The sequence below is a fragment of the Mustelus asterias genome, chromosome 7 (genome assembly GCF_964213995.1).
Source record: "Mustelus asterias chromosome 7, sMusAst1.hap1.1, whole genome shotgun sequence".
NCBI classification, from domain to species: domain Eukaryota; kingdom Metazoa; phylum Chordata; class Chondrichthyes; order Carcharhiniformes; family Triakidae; genus Mustelus; species Mustelus asterias.
The window spans coordinates 125,883,812-125,892,778 of NC_135807.1; the positions used below are offsets into that span (position 1 = coordinate 125,883,812).

The following is an 8,967-nucleotide window of genomic DNA, read 5'->3' on the forward strand; positions in this document are numbered from 1 at the left end:
CTTACAAGTTTATTTATTGGTGTCACAAGTAGGCTTACATTAACACTGCAGTGAAGTTACTGTGAAAATTCCCTATTCGCCACACTCTGGCGCCTGTTCGGGTACACCGAGGGAGAATTTAACATGGCCAGTGCACCTAACCAGCACGTCTTTCAGACTGTGGGAGGCAACCTGAGCACCCGGAGGAAACCCACGCAGACACGGGGAGAATGTGCAGACTCCGCATAGACAGTACCCAGACAAGCCAGGAATCGAACCCCGGTCCTTGGCGCTGTGAGGCAGCAGTGCTAACCACTGTGCCACCGTGATTTCCACAGATGAAACCTGATCTGCTAAGCATATGCAGCATTTTCACTTACTACATTTGGATTGAGAGCTGCCCAATTAAAAGAGGTTCTGGTAACAGGTAAAAGTGTGGGCCTGGGAGATGTGAGAAACAGCTACTGGCCTCTCGTGCTGAAAGCTCTACATGCCCGGATATTGGGAGATACTCCGCGAGGGGAAATAACCCATAAACGCACAATTCAACACCTCATAATAAAACAAAAAAATGCTGGAAACACACAGCAAGACTGTACAGAGAAAAAACACACACACACTCTACTCTACTTGTGCTGATCAAATTAATCTACTTTTACCAAGAATCAATCCTTGGCCCCCTCCCTTTTCTCATTACATGCTGCCCATTGGAGCAGCACGGTAGTACAGTGGTTAGCACTGCTGCCTCACGATGCCAGGGACCTGGGCGACTGTTTGGAGTTTGCACGTTCTTCCCGTGTCTGCGTGGGTTTCCTCCGGGTGCTCCGGTTTCTTCCCACACTCCAAAAATCATAGAATGAATCATAGAAATCACAGAATCCCTACAGCGCAGGAGGCCATTCGACCCATCGAGTCTGCACCAACAACAATCCCACCCAGGCCCTAACCCCATATATTTTACCATGCTAGTCCCCCTGACACTCATGGTCAATTTAGCATAGCCAATCAACCTAACTCGCACATCTTTGGAGTAGGGTTAGGTGGATTGGCCATGCTATAAACTGCCCCTTAGTGTCCGAGGGATTAGTAGGGTAAATGGGTGGGGTTACGGGGATAGGGCCTGGGTGGGATTGTTGTCGGTGCAGGCTCGATGGGCTGAATGGCCTCCTTCTGTACTGTAGGGATTCTATCACTAGCGCCGAAACCGAAAACACAGCATTAGTTTTCACATGTAGAGTGAGGACAGCTGTTTCTACCTCACCGCCGTCTCTCTCAATTCCTCCACTCTTGCTAAACGATCAGACTGTAATGGAGAAGAGCAGAAATTTCCTCCAATTAAGTATCAGGAAAACTGAAACCATCAGTTTTTTTGGTTTCCACTCTGAACTCCATCCCAATCTGCTCGGTCCATTCCGCTCCAAGTGGCACTCGGAGATTAAGCCAGTCTATTTACAATCTTGGTCCCACACTTGATCTTGAGATGAGCTTCCAACCTCACAACTGTGCCATCACTCAGAGCGCCCAGTTCCACCCCTCCAACCTTGCCAGACTTCACCATCTCTCTCACACGCTGCTGAAACCCTCATTTTCAACCCTTAAACTTAATGCACGCCTATTTGGTCTCTCACATTCCCCCCAACCCCCTCCCCACCGCCATCCCCCTCCCCTTCCGTTAACATGAGCTCACCCGGATCTCTGCTGCCCATGAGCTAACTTGCACCAAGTCCCGTCCCCCCAGTTGCCCCTCGTTTTTGCTGACCTACACTGACTCCTGGGCAAACAACACCTTGATTTTAAAATTCGCCCCCTCATTCTCAAATCCCCCCCACCCCTGCTTTGCCTGCTCCCTAACTCTGTCATCTCCTCCTGCCCCCAAACCCTCCAAATTATCTACACTCTTATCTGCACATCTCTGACTCTGGCCTCTTCTGCATCTCCAATTACAATCACCCCACCATAGATGACTGTACTCTCAGTCTCCTAGACACCAAGCCCTGGAATTCCTCCCCCCTCATCCCCTCTGTCCCTCTCCCTCACTTTCCTCCTTTAAGACCCTGCCTCTTCGGCTCTGACGAAGGGTGATCTTGATGTGAAATGTCAGCTTTATTCTCTCCCCACAGATGCTGGCAGACCTGCTGAGATTTTCCAGCATTTTCTGTTTTTGATACAAGAAGTTACAAAGGGTTGTGAATGAAGCCCAGTCCATCAGACAAACCAGCCTCCCAGCCATCGACTCTGTCCATACTTCCTACTGTCTCGGGGAAAGCAGCCAGCGTAATAAAGGACCCTATGCACCCCGGACATACGCACCCTGGACTCTCTTCCATCTTCTTCTGTCGGGAAAAAGATACAAAGGTCTGAGGTCACGTACCAACTGACTCGAGGACAGCTTCTTCCCTGCTGCCATCAGACTTTTGAATGGACCTACCTCGCACTAAGTTGATCTTTCTCTACACCCTAGCTATGACTGTAACAATAATTCCGCACTCTCTCCTTTCCTTCTCCCATGTACTCGATGAACGGTATGCTTTGTCTGTATAGCGCGCAAGAAACAATACTTTTCACTATGTTAATACATGCGACAATAATAAATCAAATCAAATCAAAAGCACACACGCAGACAAATAAATATTTATCGCGGCTACTCACCGTTTAGATTTGTGCATTTAAGAATGGACGCTTGATCAGGTATCAGAGACATGCTGCTGTACAGGGAATACAGAGTCAAAACCTTCAGGAGGGAAACAAAAGGCCAAAATTAGTGAGAGAAAATAAGAAAATGTGATAGACTCAATGAACTGCGTGTGCTGTGTAGTATCAGTGCTTTAACTAACAACACAGAGCCCGTGGTATGAGGAAGTCTAGCTTTGAACCCACGTTCCACAAAACTCTTCCTTGATAATATGCATGAGGCAGAAAAGGCAACCGAACCACTTCTGTACACCTCCTGTGAGGTGGATCAAACAGATGAACACAAAATGGGCAACTGCCGAATGAGTGAACCAACACTTCATAATGGGCTCCGTCTTGCCAAAATATAATGAGATCATGTTATAGTCTTGGGACTATAACTTGATCTCCTCAAGGGTAGAGATACAAAAGTGTCCAGAGGGGCAATTCTTTCACACAGAAGGTGGTGAGTGCCTGGAACAAGCTGCCAGAGGTAGTAGTAGAGGCGGGTACAATTGTGTCTTTTAAAAAGCATTTAGATAGTTACATGGGTACGATGGGTATAGAGGGATATGGGCCAAATGCGGGCAATTGGGATTAGCTTAGGGGTTTTAAAAAGAAAGGGCGGCATGGACAAGTTGGGCCGAAGGGCCTGTTTCCATGCTGTAAACCTCTATGACTCTAGTCAGATCAGGGATGGCACTCTGACTCAGTCAGGGTTCAGGTCCCACAATCCGAATCAAAACTGAAACCAAACACATTCGGAAACAGGAGGCGGCCATTCGGCCCTTCAAGCCTGCTCCGCCGCCACTCAATAAGGTCATGGCTAAGATCATGACCCAATGCAGTGGACAACTGAGGGAGTACTGTAGTGTCGGTGGCACCACGCTTTAGATAAGATATTGAACTGCGGCCCAGTCTGCCCTCTCGGGCGGATGCGCCCTGTTTCCGGCCATCATTTATCCCTTGACCGAACCCAATATCACCTGATTTATCTCATTGCTGCCTGTGGGAACTTGCTGTGCACAAGTTGGCTGCTACCTTTCCAACATTTACACCAGTGACTACACTCCCAAAGTATTCTATTGAAGATTGCGACAGGCGCTCTGTTAAGTGTGAGCCCTTTTTGAAGAACCCACGTTTGTTTAGAATGGAGCTTTGCTGGCTCCCTCGTCCGGTTGTGTTTATTATTTGTGGTGACCACACAAACAGGATTCATGGCTGTGGAACACTTGTGGTCACGGTAACCGGAAACATCAGCATGTGCACTAGACTTTGACATAACACTGGAAAAAGGGAATAACTGTGAACTCAACTGTTGAAAGGAGTCATTGGCCCCACAGGCCTTGCTAGTTGAGCAGTGCACAAAGCCATTTGCAGCATCCATTTTCATCACATTTTGTTGACCCACTTCTTGTCTGAAGGCCTGGGTGCAGTTGCTGGCAACTATTGTCCAAAGATGTGCGGGTTAGGTGGGTTGGCCATGCTAACTTGACCCTGGTGTCAGGGGATTAGCCGGGTAAATATGTGGGGTTACGGGGATAGGGCCTGGGTGGGATTGTTGTCGGTGCAGACTCAATGGGCCGAATGTCTTCCTTCTGCACTGTAGGGATGCTATGATTGTATGGCGTAGGCAGTCGGGCATCCCAGTGGGTATTACTGAGGAGGCACTTGGCACCATTTACTAAGAGTCATGAAGGTATGGTAGACAGGGCTACCCCTTGCCTCACCAGCTTTCCATACATGTAGGATGGAGTTCCCCCCTCCTCCCCCCCTCACATGTATGCATTTCCCCTCCCCCCCCCACTTTCTCTCTCTCTCTCTCTCTTTCACACACAAACATTATCTGCACAGTGACAAGACCTTTGAAAATTGAGCCGGCTTGTGTTAAATCGAGCGAAGGACCGATGTGTTGGCACAAAACACGACCCCCCTTTATATCCTTGTTACTTCAATTCGATGTAAAGCAAACCAAGTGTGAAACAGTCGCGGAAGAAACAATGGAATTCTTCGGCCTATACCTTTTTTTAAAAAAAGCAACGTATTTTGCCATGCCATCCGTCACACCAGCGGGTCTTTTCATAGAATCCTACAGTGCAGAAAGAGGCCATTCGGCCCATCGAGTCTGCACCAACCACAATCCCACCCAGGTCCTATCCACATATCCCTACATATTTACCCACTAACCCCTCTAACCTATGCATCCCAGGACACTAAGGGGCAATTTAGAATGGCCAATCAACCTAGCCCACACATCTTTTGACTGCTGCGGACTGCATCAGGTAAATAAACTGATACAACTACATAAATAATGAAGAGGGTGGGGACCAATTCAAAAGGCCAGGTCACATGACAAACATAAGCAGATTTCTATGTCTCTGAAAAAGGTTAGCCGAAACTTTAGATAAAAGCAAATTACTGCGGATACAGCTTCTCTGCCGTCTGGCTTTTCACACCTTCTATTCTCTCTATGGATTGCCATTAGCAGCCTTTCCCCTTTGTTTTTGTGGCTATGACTCATCTTTCACTCCCTCCCCCTGCAGTATAAATATCTCCCACTTTCTCTGCCTTTTAGCTTTGACAAAGGGTCATCCGGGCTCGAAACGTCAGCTCTTTTCTCCCCTTACAGACGCTGCCAGACCTGCTGAGATTTTCCAGCATTTTCTCTTTTGATACCTGAAACATTAGCTCGTCTGTTTGCTCCAGAGACACCCATCAACCTGCTGTGTCTCCGGCATCCTGCGGTTTTGCTTCACATTTCCAAGTATCTGAAATGATTTTGTCACATTGCCAGCATGTGTAATGATCATATTAACGTCTTCACATCAGGAGGCAAATAAAGACTTCAGATCCTATAGTATTTAGGTGATTCACCCAATCCAACATCACATCGCTGCATTAGCTATGGTCTATTTGGAATAACCCTTGTCACTCATGAGGGAAGGGTTCCGGAACATTCTGTTGCAATGGAAAATAAAAAAGAAAACCAGACTTCCACTGTTTTCCATCAGGGTGCCAGACCATCACCATGGAAACATTGAATTTCCTGCACTGGTGTGTTGTTCCTACATTCTCAATAGAATGAATGTTCAGGAGTGTTTGTTGGTATAAATCCCTGAGTGGGGACTTTTAATCACCATCCACCATTGCACATTAGCTCAAATTGGGCAAGGTCTTATGCGGCCCAAAGGAGGTAGAATAGGAGCTGGGACTGGGAGGGAAGTTGGAAAGGTCCGTGTTGGATTGGAGGCCCACAAGTCCAACCTCCATTGGGTCCTGGTCAAGCAATGCTTCAAATGCTCATCCCTGGGGTCAAACCCCCTCTCCGGCCTTTGCCTCCCCTCGCCTCCTTCAGGCTTACGGCCCTCCGTCTCCCTCCAATTCTGATCTCTTGCTCATCACGGATTTTGATATCCCGTCACTGGCAACTGCACCTTTAAGCTCTCCAAATCCTAAAATCGCTCTTACCTATCATGCATAAAAAGACACCTCAAAGCGTAATAAAAACAGGAAGAGCTGGACAAGTTCAGCAGATCTGGCAGCATTGGTGGGGCAGGAAACAAAGTTAACAACTTGAGTCCAATACGCCTCTTCTCCAGAACTGTTACGAAGAACAGTCATGTTAGACTTGGAACATTGGCTGGAATTTTACCGTCTCACCCGGGCGAGCCTCGCAGAACGGAGTTCTCCGTTGGCCTCAGGCGGGCTTTTACGACCTAACTCTGTTTCTATCTCTGCAGATGCTGCCTGACCTTTTCCAGTACGCTGCTTTTATTTCAGATTTCCAGCATCCGCAGTGCTTTTCAGGAAGTCCATCAAGGACAAATAGGGTACTGAGGTCGACAAGAGTCCAGTTTCATTGAAGAAGCGTGCATGGAAAGGGGATTGTGACAAACATTTGTCCTTGGTCAAGCTTTTGGCCCACCTGCCCGCAGGGGAGGCGATGGCCTAGTGGTATCATTGCCAGACAATCAATCCAGAAACTCAGCTTATGTGCTGGGGACCCGGGTTCGAATCCCGCCACAGCAGATAGTGGAATTTGAACTCAATAAAAAATATCTGGAATTAAGAATTTACTGATGACCATGAAACCATTGTCGATTGTCCGAAAAATCTATCTGGTTCACGAATGTCTCTTTAGGAAAGGAAATCTGCCATCCTTACCGAGTCTGGCCTACACGTGACTCCAGAGCCACAGCAATGTGGTTGACTCTCAACTGCATTCGAGCAACTAGGAATGGGCAATAAATGCTGGCCAGTTAGCGACGCCCATGTCCCACGAATGAATAATAAAAAAGCTCCTTATGTGGCTCGCTGTCCAGTGTTTGCGACTTTAAAGGTGCTAAATAAATGCAAGTTGTTGTTATTTTGTAGACCGCAGTTTGGGATCGTTGGGAGGACGATACTTGTGCTTACAAGCGAGCAATTGGCTCTGTAAAGGTAACCATTTACCAAGGCTAAAATTAGCCAAACTTTAAAAAGAATTACAGTATAGGGTGGCCACTTTCCAGAAAGATCTATTCCAGGAGGGCAATGCTCGCATCCAGAATTCTCCGAGCTAAAATGCGGCTTGCTTTTCCAGGAACATTGCCAAGCGACTGCACCACACTCGCATGTCAACGTTCATGCATGTAATTTAACACATGCACTGGTGAATAAGCGGGAGGGGGAGGGGGCTAACTCTCGCACACTGTGATTGTGCAATCTGAGTTCATTTTTATATAATCAGTCAAAATTTCTTGCGAGTGACAGAATGTGGCTGAAGGCTCCATCTCCTGAAGGCACCGACTTCATAACAAGGCAACATTGCTCTGCCCAAGACTGCAAGAAACTACAAAAGATCGTGAATGTAGCCCAGTCCATCACGCAAACCAGCCTCCCATCCATTGACTCTGTCTACATTTCCCGCTGCCTCAGAAAAACAACCAGCATAATCAAGGACCTCACACACCCCGGACATTCTCTCTTCCACCTTCTTCTGTCAGAAAAAAGATACAAAGGTCTGAGGTTACGCACCAACCGATTCAAGAGCAGCTTCTTCCCTGCTGCCATCAGACTTTTGAATGGGCCTACCTTGCACTAAGTTGATCTTTCTCTACATCTTAGCTATGACTGTAACACTACATTCTGCACTCTCTCCTTTCCTTCTCTATGAACGGTATGCTTTGTCTGTATAGCGTGCAAGAAACAATACTTTTCACTGTATGTTAATACATGTGACAATAATAAATCAAAATCAAAAATCGTTGACTTGCTTGCTCTTCCCCAAGCCGCCAAAACCTTCCCTGGAGAGGTCAGCTGTGCCAAGTGCTGCTGGGGGAGTCGTGCCCCCGGCAACGATTGTGATTGCTGCAACCAATGGGGTTCTGGGTGGGGTGGAAGGCCTACACAGATCGTACTCACTGACCATCACAGAATGTGTCCCACTCTCTTCCTGTGGTGGGACAGCCACCACAAGTTGCATTCTGACAGCACCTGTGACTTCGACAATGTGTCCAAGGTGCCTCACCACGAGTGCAAGGGGGAAGAAAAGAGACAAAATGGCCAAAGCAGAGGGTTAACTCAAAGCTCAGGCAATGGCGTGTGTGTTAAGGAGGGTCGTAAAGATGATGGCGTCAGGGGGGGATGTAGAGCATTTGGGAGAAGTGATTAATAGTGAAGGAGATTTTAGCATCGAGGAGAATAAGGCCTTGGAAAGAATGAATGATTTAATTACCCAGCCTTGGGGAAACTAGGCACAAGTGTAACAAAGCTGATGGCAGTGAAGAGTAGGCTACATACAGAGCTTGGGAGGAGCTCAGGTTTATGGGCGATTTCCGTGTCCAATGACAGATGTAAAAGAGGAGTCATGTGATATTGCTGAGGTACAAATGGACAGTCCTTGTGATCAAGAGGAACTGGAATCATGAGGTCCATCATGGTCAAATAGGGCACTGAGGTCAACAACAGTCCAGTTCAGATGTAGTGTGCAGGAAAGGGGATGGAGGCAAACATTTATCAGGAAACTGAAAAAAAATGGCTTTAATCTTCCCCTCCTATGTTTCAGCCGGTGGAAATGGTGACACATCCGAGAATGTGCATCAGCAGGGAGGTAAGCAGAGTGATTCCGCCTGGTGACAGATGAGGACAGCGAGGTACCACCTGCATACACATGGCTGCAGACAATGGTGCCAAGAGGCTGTCAAGAGAGTCCAAGCAGGGGTGCTGTGCGAATTCCAGAAGGGATCGTGCAAAGAGGCCAATTCTGGAGATGGCAGGCTAGGAATAGATGGGAAAGATTGGAATCAAGCATTTCCACTAAGCAGAGAGGAAAGGAAT

At 47.5% G+C, this 8,967-nt stretch overlaps 1 long non-coding RNA gene across 2 annotated transcripts in view; it reads right to left on the reverse strand.

Annotated features, from left to right (window-relative positions):
* LOC144495932 (uncharacterized) overlaps positions 1 to 8,967 on the reverse strand; it is a 189,813-nt gene that overhangs the window by 107,592 nt on the left and 73,254 nt on the right. For both annotated transcript variants that reach the window (XR_013498358.1, XR_013498359.1), the window contains exon 3: positions 2,629 to 2,710. This is a non-coding gene — a long non-coding RNA (uncharacterized LOC144495932). The remainder of the gene's footprint in view (positions 1 to 2,628; positions 2,711 to 8,967) is intronic.